The following is a 19432-nucleotide window of genomic DNA, read 5'->3' on the forward strand; positions in this document are numbered from 1 at the left end:
TTTTTGAGGTGTTTTGGGGTTTCCGTTGGGTTTCGTTGTGTTCGTAATGGGTTTTATGGTGGTTGGGAGTGGACTTTGGGATTTGGAGAACATCAGGAAGGTTTAGGGTGTTTTGGGGATTGGATCCTGTTTTGTTTTTGGATTTTCTTCCAGTTTTGGGGTGATCCCGTTCTTATTTGGTGTGTTTTTTGACGTGTTTTGGGGTCTCCGTTGCGTTTCGTTGGGTTTTCCATGGTCATCATGTTGAAAAATGGTAAATTGTGGGTTTTGGAGAACATCAGGTAGGTTTATGGGAACTTTTGGGGCAGATTCATGGTTTTTGGGGTTTTCTTCTTTTTTCTCTTCGTATCCAGCTGTTTTTTGGGGTGTTTTTGACGTGTTTTGAGGTCTCCGTTGCGTTTCGTTGGGTTTTCCATGGTCATCATGGTGAAAAATGGTAAATTGTGGGTTTTGGAGAACATCAGGTAGGTTTAGGGTGGTTTTGGGAATGGATCCGTGCTTTTTGGGGATTTTCTTCCAGTTTTGGGGGTGATGCCGTTTTTGTTTGGGGTGTTTTTGACTTGTAATGGGGTCTCCGTTGGGTTTTGTTTGGTTCTCGTTGGTCGTTAAGGTAAACGGGAGTGGATTGTGGGTTTTGGAGAAGATCAGGTGAGTTTAGGGTGGTTCTGTAGAAAAATTCATAGTTCTGGGTTTTTTACTTCTGATCTAGTTCTATTTGGTGTGGTTTTGACATGTTTTGTGTTCTCCGTTGGATTTCGTTGGGTTTTCCATGGTAATCATGGTGAAAAATGGTAAATTGTGGGTTTTGGAGAACATCAGGTAGGTTTAGGGTGGTTTTTGGAATGGATCCGTGCTTTTGGGGGATTTTCTTCCAGTTTTTGGGGTGATGCCGTTCTTGTTTGGTGTGTTTTTGATGTGTTTTGGTGTCTCCGTTGGGTTCCGTTGGGTTTTCCATGGTCATCATGGTGGAAAAGGGTAAATTGTGGGTTTTGGAGAACATCAGGTAGGTATAGGGGGACTTCTGGTGTGGATCTGTTGTTTTTTGTGGATTTTCTTTCTTTTTTGGGGGTGATCCTGTTCTTTTCTGGGGTGTTTTTGATGTGTTTTGGGGTCTCCGTTGGGTTTCGTTGTGTTCTTGTTTGTCGTTAAGTTAAATGGGAGTGGATTGTGAGTTTTGGAGAAGATCAGGTGATATTTGGGTGGTTTGGGGGAAAATTCATAGTTTTTGGTGTTTTTTCTTTTGATCCAGATCTTTTTTTTTTTTTTTTTTTTTTTTTTTGACATGTTTTGGGGTCTCCATTTTGTTTTGTTGATTTTCCATCGGGTTTTCTGGTGGTTGGGAGTGGATTGTACATTTAGGAGTACATCAGGTAGGTTTAAGGTTTTTTTGGGGGTTAAATCATGATTTTTCTTCTGCTCCGTTTCGCTTTTGGGGTGTTTTTGAGGTGTTTTGGGGTTTCCGTTGGGTTTCGTTGTGTTCGTAATGGGTTTTATGGTGGTTGGGAGTGGACTTTGGGATTTGGAGAACATCAGGAAGGTTTAGGGTGTTTTGGGGATTGGATCCTGTTTTGTTTTTGGATTTTCTTCCAGTTTTGGGGTGATCCCGTTCTTATTTGGTGTGTTTTTTGACGTGTTTTGGGGTCTCCGTTGCGTTTCGTTGGGTTTTCCATGGTCATCATGGTGAAAAATGGTAAATTGTGGGTTTTGGAGAACATCAGGTAGGTTTATGGGAACTTTTGGGGCAGATTCATGGTTTTTGGGGTTTTCTTCTTTTTTCTCTTCGTATCCAGCTGTTTTTTGGGGTGTTTTTGACGTGTTTTGAGGTCTCCGTTGCGTTTCGTTGGGTTTTCCATGGTCATCATGGTGAAAAATGGTAAATTGTGGGTTTTGGAGAACATCAGGTAGGTTTAGGGTGGTTTTGGGAATGGATCCGTGCTTTTTGGGGATTTTCTTCCAGTTTTGGGGGTGATGCCGTTTTTGTTTGGGGTGTTTTTGACTTGTAATGGGGTCTCCGTTGGGTTTTGTTTGGTTCTCGTTGGTCGTTAAGGTAAACGGGAGTGGATTGTGGGTTTTGGAGAAGATCAGGTGAGTTTAGGGTGGTTCTGTAGAAAAATTCATAGTTCTGGGTTTTTTACTTCTGATCTAGTTCTATTTGGTGTGGTTTTGACATGTTTTGTGTTCTCCGTTGGATTTCGTTGGGTTTTCCATGGTAATCATGGTGAAAAATGGTAAATTGTGGGTTTTGGAGAACATCAGGTAGGTTTAGGGTGGTTTTTGGAATGGATCCGTGCTTTTGGGGGATTTTCTTCCAGTTTTGGGGGTGATGCCGTTCTTGTTTGGTGTGTTTTTGATGTGTTTTGGTGTCTCCGTTGGGTTCCGTTGGGTTTTCCATGGTCATCATGGTGGAAAAGGGTAAATTGTGGGTTTTGGAGAACATCAGGTAGGTATAGGGGGACTTCTGGTGTGGATCTGTTGTTTTTTGTGGATTTTCTTTCTTTTTTGGGGGTGATCCTGTTCTTTTCTGGGGTGTTTTTGATGTGTTTTGGGGTCTCCGTTGGGTTTCGTTGTGTTCTTGTTTGTCGTTAAGTTAAATGGGAGTGGATTGTGAGTTTTGGAGAAGATCAGGTGATATTTGGGTGGTTTGGGGGAAAATTCATAGTTTTTGGTGTTTTTTCTTTTGATCCAGATCTTTTTTTTTTTTTTTTTTTTTTTTTTTTGACATGTTTTGGGGTCTCCATTTTGTTTTGTTGATTTTCCATCGGGTTTTCTGGTGGTTGGGAGTGGATTGTACATTTAGGAGTACATCAGGTAGGTTTAAGGTTTTTTTGGGGGTTAAATCATGATTTTTCTTCTGCTCCGTTTCCCTTTTGGGGTGTTTTTGAGGTGTTTTGGGGTTTCCGTTGGGTTTCGTTGTGTTCCTAATGGGTTTTATGGTGGTTGGGAGTGGACTTTGGGATTTGGAGAACATCAGGAAGGTTTAGGGTGTTTTGGGGATTGGATCCTGTTTTGTTTTTGGATTTTCTTCCAGTTTTGGGGTGATCCCGTTCTTATTTGGTGTGTTTTTTGACGTGTTTTGGGGTCTCCGTTGCGTTTCGTTGGGTTTTCCATGGTCATCATGGTGAAAAATGGTAAATTGTGGGTTTTGGAGAACATCAGGTAGGTTTATGGGAACTTTTGGGGCAGATTCATGGTTTTTGGGGTTTTCTTCTTTTTTCTCTTCGTATCCAGTTGTTTTTTGGGGTGTTTTTGACGTGTTTTGGGGTCTCCGTTGCGTTTCGTTGGGTTTTCCATGGTCATCATGGTGAAAAATGGTAAATTGTGGGTTTTGGAGAACATCAGGTAGGTTTAGGGTGGTTTTGGGAATGGATCCGTGCTTTTTGGGGATTTTCTTCCAGTTTTTGGGGTGATGCCGTTCTTGTTTGGTGTGTTTTTGATGTGTTTTGGGGTCTCCGTTGGGTTCCGTTGGGTTTTCCATGGTCATCATGGTGAAAAATGCTAAATTGTGGGTTTTGGAGAACATCAGGTAGGTTTAGGGTGGTTTTGGGAATGGATCCGTGCTTTTTGGGGATTTTCTTCCAGTTTTGGGGGTGATGCCGTTTTTGTTTGGGGTGTTTTTGACTTGTAATGGGGTCTCCGTTGGGTTTTGTTTGGTTCTCGTTGGTCGTTAAGGTAAACGGGAGTGGATTGTGGGTTTTGGAGAAGATCAGGTGAGTTTAGGGTGGTTCTGTAGAAAAATTCATAGTTCTGGGTTTTTTACTTCTGATCTAGTTCTATTTGGTGTGGTTTTGACATGTTTTGTGTTCTCCGTTGGATTTTGTTGGGTTTTCCGTGGTAATCATGGTGAAAAATGGTAAATTGTGGGTTTTGGAGAACATCAGGTAGGTTTAGGGTGGTTTTTGGAATGGATCCGTGCTTTTGGGGGATTTTCTTCCAGTTTTGGGGGTGATGCCGTTCTTGTTTGGTGTGTTTTTGATGTGTTTTGGTGTCTCCGTTGGGTTCCGTTGGGTTTTCCATGGTCATCATGGTGGAAAAGGGTAAATTGTGGGTATTGGAGAACATCAGGTAGGTATAGGGGGACTTCTGGTGTGGATCTGTTGTTTTTTGTGGATTTTCTTTCTTTTTTGGGGGTGATCCTGTTCTTTTTTGGGGTGTTTTTGATGTGTTTTGGGGTCTCCGTTGGGTTTCGTTGTGTTCTTGTTTGTCGTTAAGTTAAATGGGAGTGGATTGTGAGTTTTGGAGAAGATCAGGTGATATTTGGGTGGTTTGGGGGGAAATTCATAGTTTTTGGTGTTTTTTCTTTTGATCCAGATCTTTTTTTTTTTTTTTTTTTTTTTTTTTTTGACATGTTTTGGGGTCTCCATTTTGTTTTGTTGATTTTCCATCGGGTTTTCTGTTGGTTGGGAGTGGATTGTACATTTAGGAGTACATCAGGTAGGTTTAAGGTTTTTTTGGGGGTTAAATCATGATTTTTCTTCTGCTCCGTTTCGCTTTTGGGGTGTTTTTGAGGTGTTTTGGGGTTTCCGTTGCGTTTCGTTGTGTTCCTAATGGGTTTTATGGTGGTTGGGAGTGGACTTTGGGATTTGGAGAACATCAGGAAGGTTTAGGGTGTTTTGGGGATTGGATCCTGTTTTGTTTTTGGATTTTCTTCCAGTTTTGGGGTGATCCCGTTCTTATTTGGTGTGTTTTTTGACGTGTTTTGGGGTCTCCGTTGCGTTTCGTTGGGTTTTCCATGGTCATCATGTTGAAAAATGGTAAATTGTGGGTTTTGGAGAACATCAGGTAGGTTTATGGGAACTTTTGGGGCAGATTCATGGTTTTTGGGGTTTTCTTCTTTTTTCTCTTCGTATTCAGTTTTTTCTTGGGGTGTTTTTGACGTGTTTTGGGGTCTCCGTTGCGTTTCGTTGGGTTTTCCATGGTCATCATGGTGAAAAATGGTAAATTGTGGGTTTTGGAGAACATCAGGTAGGTTTAGGGTGGTTTTGGGAATGGATCCGTGCTTTTGGGGGATTTTCTTCCAGTTTTTGGTGTGATGCCGTTTTTGTTTGGGGTGATTTTGAGGTGTTTTGGGGTCTCCGTTGGGTTTTGTTTGGTTTTCTATGGTCTTGGTGGTGGAAAAGTGTAAATTGTGGGTTTTGGAGAACATCGGGTAGGTTTCGGGTGTTTTGGGGATTGGATCCTGTTTGTTTTTTGGATTTTCTTCCAGTTTTGGGTGATCCCGTTCTTGTTTGGGGTGTTTTTGCGGTGTTTTGGGGTCTCCGTTTTGTTTCGTTGGGTTTCCATTGGGTTTTCTGGTGGTTGCGAGTGTATTGTACATTTAGGAGTACATCAGGTAGGTTTAAGGGTTTTTTTGGGGGTTAAATCACGTTTTTTCTTCTGCTCCTTTTCGCTTTTGGGGTGTTTTTGAGGTGTTTTGGGGTTTCCGTTTCGTTTCGTTGAGTTCTTAATGGGTTTTATGGTGGTTGGGAGTGGACTTTGGGATTTGGAGAACATCAGGTAGGTTCATGGGAACTTTTGGGGCAGATTAATGGTTTTTGGGGTTTTTCTTCTGTTTTTTCTTCGTATCCGGTTGTTTTTTTTTTTTTTTTTTTTTTTTTTTTTTTTTTTTTTTTGACGTGTTTTGGGGTCTCCGTTTCGTTTCGTTGGGTTTTCCATGGTCATCATGGTGGAAAATTGTAAATTGTGGGTTTTGGAGATCATCAGGTAGGTTTAGGGTGGTTTTGGGGTGGATCTATGGTTTTTGGAGTTTTCTTTCTTTTTTGGGGGTGATCCTGTTCTTTTTTGGGGTGTTTTTGATGTGTTTTGGGGTCTCCGGTTTCGTTGTGTTCTCGTTTGTCGCTAAGTTAAATGGGAGTGGATTGTGAGTTTTGGAGAAGATCAGGTGAGTTTAGGGTGGTTTTGGGGGGAAATTCATAGTTTTGTTTTTTTTTTTTCTTCTGATCCAGTTGTGTTTTGGGATGTTTTTGAAGTGTTTTGGGGTCTCTGTTGCGTTTCGTTGAGTTCCTAATGGGTTTTCTGTTGTTTGGGAGTGGATTGTACATTTAGGAGTACATCAGGTAGGTTTAAGTGTTTTTTGGGGGTTCAATCACGTTTTTTCTTCTGATCCAGTTCGCTTTTGGGGAGTTTTTGACGTGTTTGGGGGTCTCCGTTGGGTTTCGTTGGGTTTTCCGTGGTCATGGTGGTGGAAAAATGTAAATTGTGGGTTTTGGAGAACATCAGGTAGGTTTATGGGGACTTTTGGGGCAGATTCATGGTTTTTGGGGTTTTCTTCTGTTTTTTTCTTCTTATCCAGTTGTTTTAGGGGTTTTTTTGACGTGTTTTGGGGTCTTCGTTGCGTTTCATTGGGTTTTCCATGGTCATCATGGTGAAAAATGGTAAATTGTGGGTTTTGGAGAACATCAGGTAGGTTTAGGGTGGTTTTGGGAATGGATCCGTGCTTTTTGGGGATTTTCTTCCAGTTTTGGGGGTGATGCCGTTTTTGTTTGGGGTGTTTTTGACTTGTAATGTGGTCTCCGTTGGGTTTTGTTTGGTTCTCGTTGGTCGTTAAGGTAAACGGGAGTGGATTGTGGGTTTTGGAGAAGATCAGGTGAGTTTAGGGTGGTTCTGTAGAAAAATTCATAGTTCTGGGTATTTTACTTCTGATCTAGTTCCATTTGGTGTGGTTTTGGCATGTTTTGTGTTCTCCGTTGGATTTTGTTGGGTTTTCCGTGGTAATCATGGTGAAAAATGGTAAATTGTGGGTTTTGGAGAACATCAGGTAGGTTTAGGGTGGTTTTTGGAATGGATCCGTGCTTTTGGGGGATTTTCTTCCAGTTTTGGGGGTGATGCCGTTCTTGTTTGGTGTGTTTTTGATGTGTTTTGGTGTCTCCGTTGGGTTCCGTTGGGTTTTCCATGGTCATCATGGTGGAAAAGGGTAAATTGTGGGTTTTGGAGAACATCAGGTAGGTATAGGGGGACTTCTGGTGTGGATCTATGGTTTTTGGAGTTTTCTTTCTTTTTGGGGGGTGATCCTGTTCTTTTTTGAGGTGTTTTTGATGTGTTTTGGGGTCTCCGTTGGGTTTCGTTGTGTTCTTGTTTGTCGTTAAGTTAAATGGGAGTGGATTGTGAGTTTTGGAGAAGATCAGGTGATATTTGGGTGGTTTGGGGGGAAATTCATAGTTTTTGGTGTTTTTTCTTTTGATCCAGATCTTTTTTTTTTTTTTTTTTTTTTTTTTTGACATGTTTTGGGGTCTCCATTTTGTTTTGTTGATTTTCCATCGGGTTTTCTGGTGGTTGGGAGTGGATTGTACATTTAGGAGTACATCAGGTAGGTTTAAGGTTTTTTTTGGGGTTAAATCAGGATTTTTCTTCTGCTCCGTTTTGCTTTTGGGGTGTTTTTGAGGTGTTTTGGGGTTTCCGTTGCGTTTCGTTGTGTTCCTAATGGGTTTTATGGTGGTTGGGAGTGGACTTTGGGATTTGGAGAACATCAGGAAGGTTTAGGGTGTTTTGGGGATTGGATCCTGTTTTGTTTTTGGATTTTCTTCCAGTTTTGGGGTGATCCCGTTCTTATTTGGTGTGTTTTTTGACGTGTTTTGGGGTCTCCGTTGCGTTTCATTGGGTTTTCCATGGTCATCATGTTGAAAAATGGTAAATTGTGGGTTTTGGAGAACATCAGGTAGGTTTATGGGAACTTTTGGGGCAGATTCATGGTTTTTGGGGTTTTCTTCTGTTTTTTTCTTCTTATTCAGTTGTTTTAGGGGTGTTTTTGACGTGTTTTGGGGTCTTCGTTGCGTTTCATTGGGTTTTCCATGGTCATCATGGTGAAAAATGGTAAATTGTGGGTTTTGGAGAACATCAGGTAGGTTTAGGGTGGTTTTGGGAATGGATCCGTGCTTTTGGGGGATTTTCTTCCAGTTTTGGGGGTGATGCCGTTCTTGTTTGGTGTGTTTTTGATGTGTTTTGGTGTCTCCGTTGGGTTCCGTTGGGTTTTCCATGGTCATCATGGTGGAAAAGGGTAAATTGTGGGTATTGGAGAACATCAGGTAGGTATAGGGGGACTTCTGGTGTGGATCTGTTGTTTTTTTGTGGATTTTCTTTCTTTTTTGGGGGTGATCCTGTTCTTTTTTGGGGTGTTTTTGATGTGTTTTGGGGTTTCCGGTTTCGTTGTGTTCTTGTTTGTCGTTAAGTTAAATGGGAGTGGATTGTGAGTTTTGGAGAAGATCAGGTGATATTTGGGTGGTTTGGGGGGAAATTCATAGTTTTTGGTGTTTTTTCTTTTGATCCAGATCTTTTTTTTTTTTTTTTTTTTTTTTTTTTGACATGTTTTGGGGTCTCCATTTTGTTTTGTTGATTTTCCATCGGGTTTTCTGGTGGTTGGGAGTGGATTGTACATTTAGGAGTACATCAGGTAGGTTTAAGGTTTTTTTGGGGGTTAAATCAGGATTTTTCTTCTGCTCCGTTTCGCTTTTGGGGTGTTTTTGAGGTGTTTTGGGGTTTCCGTTGGGTTTCGTTGTGTTCCTAATGGGTTTTATGGTGGTTGGGAGTGGACTTTGGGATTTGGAGAACATCAGGAAGGTTTAGGGTGTTTTGGGGATTGGATCCTGTTTTGTTTTTGGATTTTCTTCCAGTTTTGGGGTGATCCCGTTCTTATTTGGTGTGTTTTTTGACGTGTTTTGGGGTCTCCGTTGCGTTTCGTTGGGTTTTCCATGGTCATCATGTTGAAAAATGGTAAATTGTGGGTTTTGGAGAACATCAGGTAGGTTTATGGGAACTTTTGGGGCAGATTCATGGTTTTTGGGGTTTTCTTTTTTCTCTTCGTATCCAGTTGTTTTTTGGGGTGTTTTTGACGTGTTTTGGGGTCTCCGTTGCGTTTCGTTGGGTTTTCCATGGTCATCATGGTGAAAAATGGTAAATTGTGGGTTTTGGAGAACATCAGGTAGGTTTAGGGTGGTTTTGGGAATGGATCCGTGCTTTTTGGGGATTTTCTTCCAGTTTTTGGGGTGATGCCGTTCTTGTTTGGTGTGTTTTTGATGTGTTTTGGGGTCTCCGTTGGGTTCCGTTGGGTTTTCCATGGTCATCATGTTGAAAAATGGTAAATTGTGGGTTTTGGAGAACATCAGGTAGGTTTAGGGTGGTTTTGGGAATGGATCCGTGCTTTTTGGGGATTTTCTTCCAGTTTTGGGGGTGATGCCGTTTTTGTTTGGGGTGTTTTTGACTTGTAATGGGGTCTCCGTTGGGTTTTGTTTGGTTCTCGTTGGTCGTTAAGGTAAACGGGAGTGGATTGTGGGTTTTGGAGAAGATCAGGTGAGTTTAGGGTGGTTCTGTAGAAAAATTCATAGTTCTGGGTTTTTTACTTCTGATCTAGTTCTATTTGGTGTTGTTTTGACATGTTTTGTGTTCTCCGTTGGATTTCGTTGGGTTTTCCGTGGTAATCATGGTGAAAAATGGTAAATTGTGGGTTTTGGAGAACATCAGGTAGGTTTAGGGTGGTTTTTGGAATGGATCCGTGCTTTTGGGGGATTTTCTTCCAGTTTTGGGGGTGATGCCGTTCTTGTTTGGTGTGTTTTTGATGTGTTTTGGTGTCTCCGTTGGGTTCCGTTGGGTTTTCCATGGTCATCATGGTGGAAAAGGGTAAATTGTGGGTATTGGAGAACATCAGGTAGGTATAGGGGGACTTCTGGTGTGGATCTATGGTTTTTGGAGTTTTCTTTCTTTTTTGGGGGTGATCCTGTTCTTTTTTGGGGTGTTTTTGATGTGTTTTGGGGTCTCCGTTGGGTTTCGTTGTGTTCTTGTTTGTCGTTAAGTTAAATGGGAGTGGATTGTGAGTTTTGGAAAAGATCAGGTGATATTTGGGTGGTTTGGGGGGAAATTCATAGTTTTTGGTGTTTTTTCTTTTGATCCAGATCTTTTTTTTTTTTTTTTTTTTTTTTTTTTGACATGTTTTGGGGTCTCCATTTTGTTTTGTTGATTTTCCATCGGGTTTTCTGGTGGTTGGGAGTGGATTGTACATTTAGGAGTACATCAGGTAGGTTTAAGGTTTTTTTGGGGGTTAAATCATGATTTTTCTTCTGCTCCGTTTCGCTTTTGGGGTGTTTTTGAGGTGTTTTGGGGTTTCCGTTGGGTTTCGTTGTGTTCGTAATGGGTTTTATGGTGGTTGGGAGTGGACTTTGGGATTTGGAGAACATCAGGAAGGTTTAGGGTGTTTTGGGGATTGGATCCTGTTTTGTTTTTGGATTTTCTTCCAGTTTTGGGGTGATCCCGTTCTTATTTGGTGTGTTTTTTGACGTGTTTTGGGGTCTCCGTTGCGTTTCGTTGGGTTTTCCATGGTCATCATGTTGAAAAATGGTAAATTGTGGGTTTTGGAGAACATCAGGTAGGTTTATGGGAACTTTTGGGGCAGATTCATGGTTTTTGGGGTTTTCTTCTTTTTTCTCTTCGTATCCAGCTGTTTTTTGGGGTGTTTTTGACGTGTTTTGAGGTCTCCGTTGCGTTTCGTTGGGTTTTCCATGGTCATCATGGTGAAAAATGGTAAATTGTGGGTTTTGGAGAACATCAGGTAGGTTTAGGGTGGTTTTGGGAATGGATCCGTGCTTTTTGGGGATTTTCTTCCAGTTTTGGGGGTGATGCCGTTTTTGTTTGGGGTGTTTTTGACTTGTAATGGGGTCTCCGTTGGGTTTTGTTTGGTTCTCGTTGGTCGTTAAGGTAAACGGGAGTGGATTGTGGGTTTTGGAGAAGATCAGGTGAGTTTAGGGTGGTTCTGTAGAAAAATTCATAGTTCTGGGTTTTTTACTTCTGATCTAGTTCTATTTGGTGTGGTTTTGACATGTTTTGTGTTCTCCGTTGGATTTCGTTGGGTTTTCCATGGTAATCATGGTGAAAAATGGTAAATTGTGGGTTTTGGAGAACATCAGGTAGGTTTAGGGTGGTTTTTGGAATGGATCCGTGCTTTTGGGGGATTTTCTTCCAGTTTTGGGGGTGATGCCGTTCTTGTTTGGTGTGTTTTTGATGTGTTTTGGTGTCTCCGTTGGGTTCCGTTGGGTTTTCCATGGTCATCATGGTGGAAAAGGGTAAATTGTGGGTTTTGGAGAACATCAGGTAGGTATAGGGGGACTTCTGGTGTGGATCTGTTGTTTTTTGTGGATTTTCTTTCTTTTTTGGGGGTGATCCTGTTCTTTTCTGGGGTGTTTTTGATGTGTTTTGGGGTCTCCGTTGGGTTTCGTTGTGTTCTTGTTTGTCGTTAAGTTAAATGGGAGTGGATTGTGAGTTTTGGAGAAGATCAGGTGATATTTGGGTGGTTTGGGGGAAAATTCATAGTTTTTGGTGTTTTTTCTTTTGATCCAGATCTTTTTTTTTTTTTTTTTTTTTTTTTTTGACATGTTTTGGGGTCTCCATTTTGTTTTGTTGATTTTCCATCGGGTTTTCTGGTGGTTGGGAGTGGATTGTACATTTAGGAGTACATCAGGTAGGTTTAAGGTTTTTTTGGGGGTTAAATCATGATTTTTCTTCTGCTCCGTTTCGCTTTTGGGGTGTTTTTGAGGTGTTTTGGGGTTTCCGTTGGGTTTCGTTGTGTTCGTAATGGGTTTTATGGTGGTTGGGAGTGGACTTTGGGATTTGGAGAACATCAGGAAGGTTTAGGGTGTTTTGGGGATTGGATCCTGTTTTGTTTTTGGATTTTCTTCCAGTTTTGGGGTGATCCCGTTCTTATTTGGTGTGTTTTTTGACGTGTTTTGGGGTCTCCGTTGCGTTTCGTTGGGTTTTCCATGGTCATCATGGTGAAAAATGGTAAATTGTGGGTTTTGGAGAACATCAGGTAGGTTTATGGGAACTTTTGGGGCAGATTCATGGTTTTTGGGGTTTTCTTCTTTTTTCTCTTCGTATCCAGCTGTTTTTTGGGGTGTTTTTGACGTGTTTTGGGGTCTCCGTTGCGTTTCGTTGGGTTTTCCATGGTCATCATGGTGAAAAATGGTAAATTGTGGGTTTTGGAGAACATCAGGTAGGTTTAGGGTGGTTTTGGGAATGGATCCGTGCTTTTTGGGGATTTTCTTCCAGTTTTGGGGGTGATGCCGTTTTTGTTTGGGGTGTTTTTGACTTGTAATGGGGTCTCCGTTGGGTTTTGTTTGGTTCTCGTTGGTCGTTAAGGTAAACGGGAGTGGATTGTGGGTTTTGGAGAAGATCAGGTGAGTTTAGGGTGGTTCTGTAGAAAAATTCATAGTTCTGGGTTTTTTACTTCTGATCTAGTTCTATTTGGTGTGGTTTTGACATGTTTTGTGTTCTCCGTTGGATTTCGTTGGGTTTTCCATGGTAATCATGGTGAAAAATGGTAAATTGTGGGTTTTGGAGAACATCAGGTAGGTTTAGGGTGGTTTTTGGAATGGATCCGTGCTTTTGGGGGATTTTCTTCCAGTTTTGGGGGTGATGCCGTTCTTGTTTGGTGTGTTTTTGATGTGTTTTGGTGTCTCCGTTGGGTTCCGTTGGGTTTTCCATGGTCATCATGGTGGAAAAGGGTAAATTGTGGGTTTTGGAGAACATCAGGTAGGTATAGGGGGACTTCTGGTGTGGATCTGTTGTTTTTTGTGGATTTTCTTTCTTTTTTGGGGGTGATCCTGTTCTTTTCTGGGGTGTTTTTGATGTGTTTTGGGGTCTCCGTTGGGTTTCGTTGTGTTCTTGTTTGTCGTTAAGTTAAATGGGAGTGGATTGTGAGTTTTGGAGAAGATCAGGTGATATTTGGGTGGTTTGGGGGAAAATTCATAGTTTTTGGTGTTTTTTCTTTTGATCCAGATCTTTTTTTTTTTTTTTTTTTTTTTTTTTGACATGTTTTGGGGTCTCCATTTTGTTTTGTTGATTTTCCATCGGGTTTTCTGGTGGTTGGGAGTGGATTGTACATTTAGGAGTACATCAGGTAGGTTTAAGGTTTTTTTGGGGGTTAAATCATGATTTTTCTTCTGCTCCGTTTCCCTTTTGGGGTGTTTTTGAGGTGTTTTGGGGTTTCCGTTGGGTTTCGTTGTGTTCCTAATGGGTTTTATGGTGGTTGGGAGTGGACTTTGGGATTTGGAGAACATCAGGAAGGTTTAGGGTGTTTTGGGGATTGGATCCTGTTTTGTTTTTGGATTTTCTTCCAGTTTTGGGGTGATCCCGTTCTTATTTGGTGTGTTTTTTGACGTGTTTTGGGGTCTCCGTTGCGTTTCGTTGGGTTTTCCATGGTCATCATGGTGAAAAATGGTAAATTGTGGGTTTTGGAGAACATCAGGTAGGTTTATGGGAACTTTTGGGGCAGATTCATGGTTTTTGGGGTTTTCTTCTTTTTTCTCTTCGTATCCAGTTGTTTTTTGGGGTGTTTTTGACGTGTTTTGGGGTCTCCGTTGCGTTTCGTTGGGTTTTCCATGGTCATCATGGTGAAAAATGGTAAATTGTGGGTTTTGGAGAACATCAGGTAGGTTTAGGGTGGTTTTGGGAATGGATCCGTGCTTTTTGGGGATTTTCTTCCAGTTTTTGGGGTGATGCCGTTCTTGTTTGGTGTGTTTTTGATGTGTTTTGGGGTCTCCGTTGGGTTCCGTTGGGTTTTCCATGGTCATCATGGTGAAAAATGCTAAATTGTGGGTTTTGGAGAACATCAGGTAGGTTTAGGGTGGTTTTGGGAATGGATCCGTGCTTTTTGGGGATTTTCTTCCAGTTTTGGGGGTGATGCCGTTTTTGTTTGGGGTGTTTTTGACTTGTAATGGGGTCTCCGTTGGGTTTTGTTTGGTTCTCGTTGGTCGTTAAGGTAAACGGGAGTGGATTGTGGGTTTTGGAGAAGATCAGGTGAGTTTAGGGTGGTTCTGTAGAAAAATTCATAGTTCTGGGTTTTTTACTTCTGATCTAGTTCTATTTGGTGTGGTTTTGACATGTTTTGTGTTCTCCGTTGGATTTTGTTGGGTTTTCCGTGGTAATCATGGTGAAAAATGGTAAATTGTGGGTTTTGGAGAACATCAGGTAGGTTTAGGGTGGTTTTTGGAATGGATCCGTGCTTTTGGGGGATTTTCTTCCAGTTTTGGGGGTGATGCCGTTCTTGTTTGGTGTGTTTTTGATGTGTTTTGGTGTCTCCGTTGGGTTCCGTTGGGTTTTCCATGGTCATCATGGTGGAAAAGGGTAAATTGTGGGTATTGGAGAACATCAGGTAGGTATAGGGGGACTTCTGGTGTGGATCTGTTGTTTTTTGTGGATTTTCTTTCTTTTTTGGGGGTGATCCTGTTCTTTTTTGGGGTGTTTTTGATGTGTTTTGGGGTCTCCGTTGGGTTTCGTTGTGTTCTTGTTTGTCGTTAAGTTAAATGGGAGTGGATTGTGAGTTTTGGAGAAGATCAGGTGATATTTGGGTGGTTTGGGGGGAAATTCATAGTTTTTGGTGTTTTTTCTTTTGATCCAGATCTTTTTTTTTTTTTTTTTTTTTTTTTTTTTGACATGTTTTGGGGTCTCCATTTTGTTTTGTTGATTTTCCATCGGGTTTTCTGTTGGTTGGGAGTGGATTGTACATTTAGGAGTACATCAGGTAGGTTTAAGGTTTTTTTGGGGGTTAAATCATGATTTTTCTTCTGCTCCGTTTCGCTTTTGGGGTGTTTTTGAGGTGTTTTGGGGTTTCCGTTGCGTTTCGTTGTGTTCCTAATGGGTTTTATGGTGGTTGGGAGTGGACTTTGGGATTTGGAGAACATCAGGAAGGTTTAGGGTGTTTTGGGGATTGGATCCTGTTTTGTTTTTGGATTTTCTTCCAGTTTTGGGGTGATCCCGTTCTTATTTGGTGTGTTTTTTGACGTGTTTTGGGGTCTCCGTTGCGTTTCGTTGGGTTTTCCATGGTCATCATGTTGAAAAATGGTAAATTGTGGGTTTTGGAGAACATCAGGTAGGTTTATGGGAACTTTTGGGGCAGATTCATGGTTTTTGGGGTTTTCTTCTTTTTTCTCTTCGTATTCAGTTTTTTCTTGGGGTGTTTTTGACGTGTTTTGGGGTCTCCGTTGCGTTTCGTTGGGTTTTCCATGGTCATCATGGTGAAAAATGGTAAATTGTGGGTTTTGGAGAACATCAGGTAGGTTTAGGGTGGTTTTGGGAATGGATCCGTGCTTTTGGGGGATTTTCTTCCAGTTTTTGGTGTGATGCCGTTTTTGTTTGGGGTGATTTTGAGGTGTTTTGGGGTCTCCGTTGGGTTTTGTTTGGTTTTCTATGGTCTTGGTGGTGGAAAAGTGTAAATTGTGGGTTTTGGAGAACATCGGGTAGGTTTCGGGTGTTTTGGGGATTGGATCCTGTTTGTTTTTTGGATTTTCTTCCAGTTTTGGGTGATCCCGTTCTTGTTTGGGGTGTTTTTGCGGTGTTTTGGGGTCTCCGTTTTGTTTCGTTGGGTTTCCATTGGGTTTTCTGGTGGTTGCGAGTGTATTGTACATTTAGGAGTACATCAGGTAGGTTTAAGGGTTTTTTTGGGGGTTAAATCACGTTTTTTCTTCTGCTCCTTTTCGCTTTTGGGGTGTTTTTGAGGTGTTTTGGGGTTTCCGTTTCGTTTCGTTGAGTTCTTAATGGGTTTTATGGTGGTTGGGAGTGGACTTTGGGATTTGGAGAACATCAGGTAGGTTCATGGGAACTTTTGGGGCAGATTAATGGTTTTTGGGGTTTTTCTTCTGTTTTTTCTTCGTATCCGGTTGTTTTTTTTTTTTTTTTTTTTTTTTTTTTTTTTTTTTTTTTGACGTGTTTTGGGGTCTCCGTTTCGTTTCGTTGGGTTTTCCATGGTCATCATGGTGGAAAATTGTAAATTGTGGGTTTTGGAGATCATCAGGTAGGTTTAGGGTGGTTTTGGGGTGGATCTATGGTTTTTGGAGTTTTCTTTCTTTTTTGGGGGTGATCCTGTTCTTTTTTGGGGTGTTTTTGATGTGTTTTGGGGTCTCCGGTTTCGTTGTGTTCTCGTTTGTCGTTAAGTTAAATGGGAGTGGATTGTGAGTTTTGGAGAAGATCAGGTGAGTTTAGGGTGGTTTTGGGGGGAAATTCATAGTTTTGTTTTTTTTTTTTCTTCTGATCCAGTTGTGTTTTGGGATGTTTTTGAAGTGTTTTGGGGTCTCTGTTGCGTTTCGTTGAGTTCCTAATGGGTTTTCTGTTGTTTGGGAGTGGATTGTACATTTAGGAGTACATCAGGTAGGTTTAAGTGTTTTTTGGGGGTTCAATCACGTTTTTTCTTCTGATCCAGTTCGCTTTTGGGGAGTTTTTGACGTGTTTGGGGGTCTCCGTTGGGTTTCGTTGGGTTTTCCGTGGTCATGGTGGTGGAAAAATGTAAATTGTGGGTTTTGGAGAACATCAGGTAGGTTTATGGGGACTTTTGGGGCAGATTCATGGTTTTTGGGGTTTTCTTCTGTTTTTTTCTTCTTATCCAGTTGTTTTAGGGGTTTTTTTGACGTGTTTTGGGGTCTTCGTTGCGTTTCATTGGGTTTTCCATAGTCATCATGGTGAAAAATGGTAAATTGTGGGTTTTGGAGAACATCAGGTAGGTTTAGGGTGGTTTTGGGAATGGATCCGTGCTTTTTGGGGATTTTCTTCCAGTTTTGGGGGTGATGCCGTTTTTGTTTGGGGTGTTTTTGACTTGTAATGTGGTCTCCGTTGGGTTTTGTTTGGTTCTCGTTGGTCGTTAAGGTAAACGGGAGTGGATTGTGGGTTTTGGAGAAGATCAGGTGAGTTTAGGGTGGTTCTGTAGAAAAATTCATAGTTCTGGGTATTTTACTTCTGATCTAGTTCCATTTGGTGTGGTTTTGGCATGTTTTGTGTTCTCCGTTGGATTTTGTTGGGTTTTCCGTGGTAATCATGGTGAAAAATGGTAAATTGTGGGTTTTGGAGAACATCAGGTAGGTTTAGGGTGGTTTTTGGAATGGATCCGTGCTTTTGGGGGATTTTCTTCCAGTTTTGGGGGTGATGCCGTTCTTGTTTGGTGTGTTTTTGATGTGTTTTGGTGTCTCCGTTGGGTTCCGTTGGGTTTTCCATGGTCATCATGGTGGAAAAGGGTAAATTGTGGGTTTTGGAGAACATCAGGTAGGTATAGGGGGACTTCTGGTGTGGATCTATGGTTTTTGGAGTTTTCTTTCTTTTTGGGGGGTGATCCTGTTCTTTTTTGAGGTGTTTTTGATGTGTTTTGGGGTCTCCGTTGGGTTTCGTTGTGTTCTTGTTTGTCGTTAAGTTAAATGGGAGTGGATTGTGAGTTTTGGAGAAGATCAGGTGATATTTGGGTGGTTTGGGGGGAAATTCATAGTTTTTGGTGTTTTTTCTTTTGATCCAGATCTTTTTTTTTTTTTTTTTTTTTTTTTTGACATGTTTTGGGGTCTCCATTTTGTTTTGTTGATTTTCCATCGGGTTTTCTGGTGGTTGGGAGTGGATTGTACATTTAGGAGTACATCAGGTAGGTTTAAGGTTTTTTTTGGGGTTAAATCAGGATTTTTCTTCTGCTCCGTTTTGCTTTTGGGGTGTTTTTGAGGTGTTTTGGGGTTTCCGTTGCGTTTCGTTGTGTTCCTAATGGGTTTTATGGTGGTTGGGAGTGGACTTTGGGATTTGGAGAACATCAGGAAGGTTTAGGGTGTTTTGGGGATTGGATCCTGTTTTGTTTTTGGATTTTCTTCCAGTTTTGGGGTGATCCCGTTCTTATTTGGTGTGTTTTTTGACGTGTTTTGGGGTCTCCGTTGCGTTTCATTGGGTTTTCCATGGTCATCATGGTGAAAAATGGTAAATTGTGGGTTTTGGAGAACATCAGGTAGGTTTAGGGTGGTTTTGGGAATGGATCCGTGCTTTTTGGGGATTTTCTTCCAGTTTTTGGGGTGATGCCGTTCTTGTTTGATGTGTTTTTGATGTGTTTTGGGGTCTCCGTTGGGTTTCATTGGGTTTTCCATGGTCATCATGGTGAAAAATGGTAAATTGTGGGTTTTGGAGAACATCAGGTAGGTTTAGGGTGGTTTTGGGAATGGATCCGTGCTTTTTGGGGATTTTCTTCCAGTTTTGGGGGTGATGCCGTTTTTGTTTGGGGTGTTTTTGACTTGTAATGGGGTCTCCGTTGGGTTTTGTTTGGTTCTCGTTGGTCGTTAAGGTAAACGGGAGTGGATTGTGGGTTTTGGAGAAGATCAGGTGAGTTTAGGGTGGTTCTGTAGAAAAATTCATAGTTCTGGGTTTTTTACTTCTGATCTAGTTCTATTTGGTGTGGTTTTGACATGTTTTGTGTTCTCCGTTGGATTTTGTTGGGTTTTCCGTGGTAATCATGGTGAAAAATGGTAAATTGTGGGTTTTGGAGAACATCAGGTAGGTTTAGGGTGGTTTTTGGAATGGATCCGTGCTTTTGGGGGATTTTCTTCCAGTTTTGGGGGTGATGCCGTTCTTGTTTGGTGTGTTTTTGATGTGTTTTGGTGTCTCCGTTGGGTTCCGTTGGGTTTTCCATGGTCATCATGGTGGAAAAGGGTAAATTGTGGGTATTGGAGAACATCAGGTAGGTATAGGGGGACTTCTGGTGTGGATCTATGGTTTTTGGAGTTTTCTTTCTTTTTTGGGGGTGATCCTGTTCTTTTTTGAGGTGTTTTTGATGTGTTTTGGGGTTTCCGGTTTCGTTGTGTTCTTGTTTGTCGTTAAGTTAAATGGGAGTGGATTGTGAGTTTTGGAGAAGATCAGGTGATATTTGGGTGGTTTGGGGGGAAATTCATAGTTTTTGGTGTTTTTTCTTTTGATCCAGATCTTTTTTTTTTTTTTTTTTTTTTTTTTTTTGACATGTTTTGGGGTCTCCATTTTGTTTTGTTGATTTTCCATCGGGTTTTCTGGTGGTTGGAGTGGATTGTACATTTAGGAGTACATCAGGTAGGTTTAAGGTTTTTTTTGGGGTTAAATCATGATTTTTCTTCTGCTCCGTTTCGCTTTTGGGGTGTTTTTGAGGTGTTTTGGGGTTTCCGTTGGGTTTCGTTGTGTTCCTAATGGGTTTTATGGTGGTTGGGAGTGGACTTTGGGATTTGGAGAACATCAGGAAGGTTTAGGGTGTTTTGGGGATTGGATCCTGTTTTGTTTTTGGATTTTCTTCCAGTTTTGGGGTGATCCCGTTCTTATTTGGTGTGTTTTTTGACGTGTTTTGGGGTCTCCGTTGCGTTTCGTTGGGTTTTCCATGGTCATCATGTTGAAAAATGGTAAATTGTGGGTTTTGGAGAACATCAAGTAGGTTTAGGGTGGTTTTGGGAATGGATCCGTGCTTTTTGGGGATTTTCTTCCAGTTTTGGGGGTGATGCCGTTTTTGTTTGGGGTGTTTTTGACTTGTAATGGGGTCTCCGTTGGGTTTTGTTTGGTTCTCGTTGGTCGTTAAGGTAAACGGGAGTGGATTGTGGGTTTTGGAGAAGATCAGGTGAGTTTAGGGTGGTTCTGTAGAAAAATTCATAGTTCTGGGTATTTTACTTCTGATCTAGTTCCATTTGGTGTGGTTTTGACATGTTTTGTGTTCTCC

This window comes from Aythya ferina, assembly GCF_964211825.1.
Source record: "Aythya ferina genome assembly, chromosome: 8".
NCBI classification, from domain to species: domain Eukaryota; kingdom Metazoa; phylum Chordata; class Aves; order Anseriformes; family Anatidae; genus Aythya; species Aythya ferina.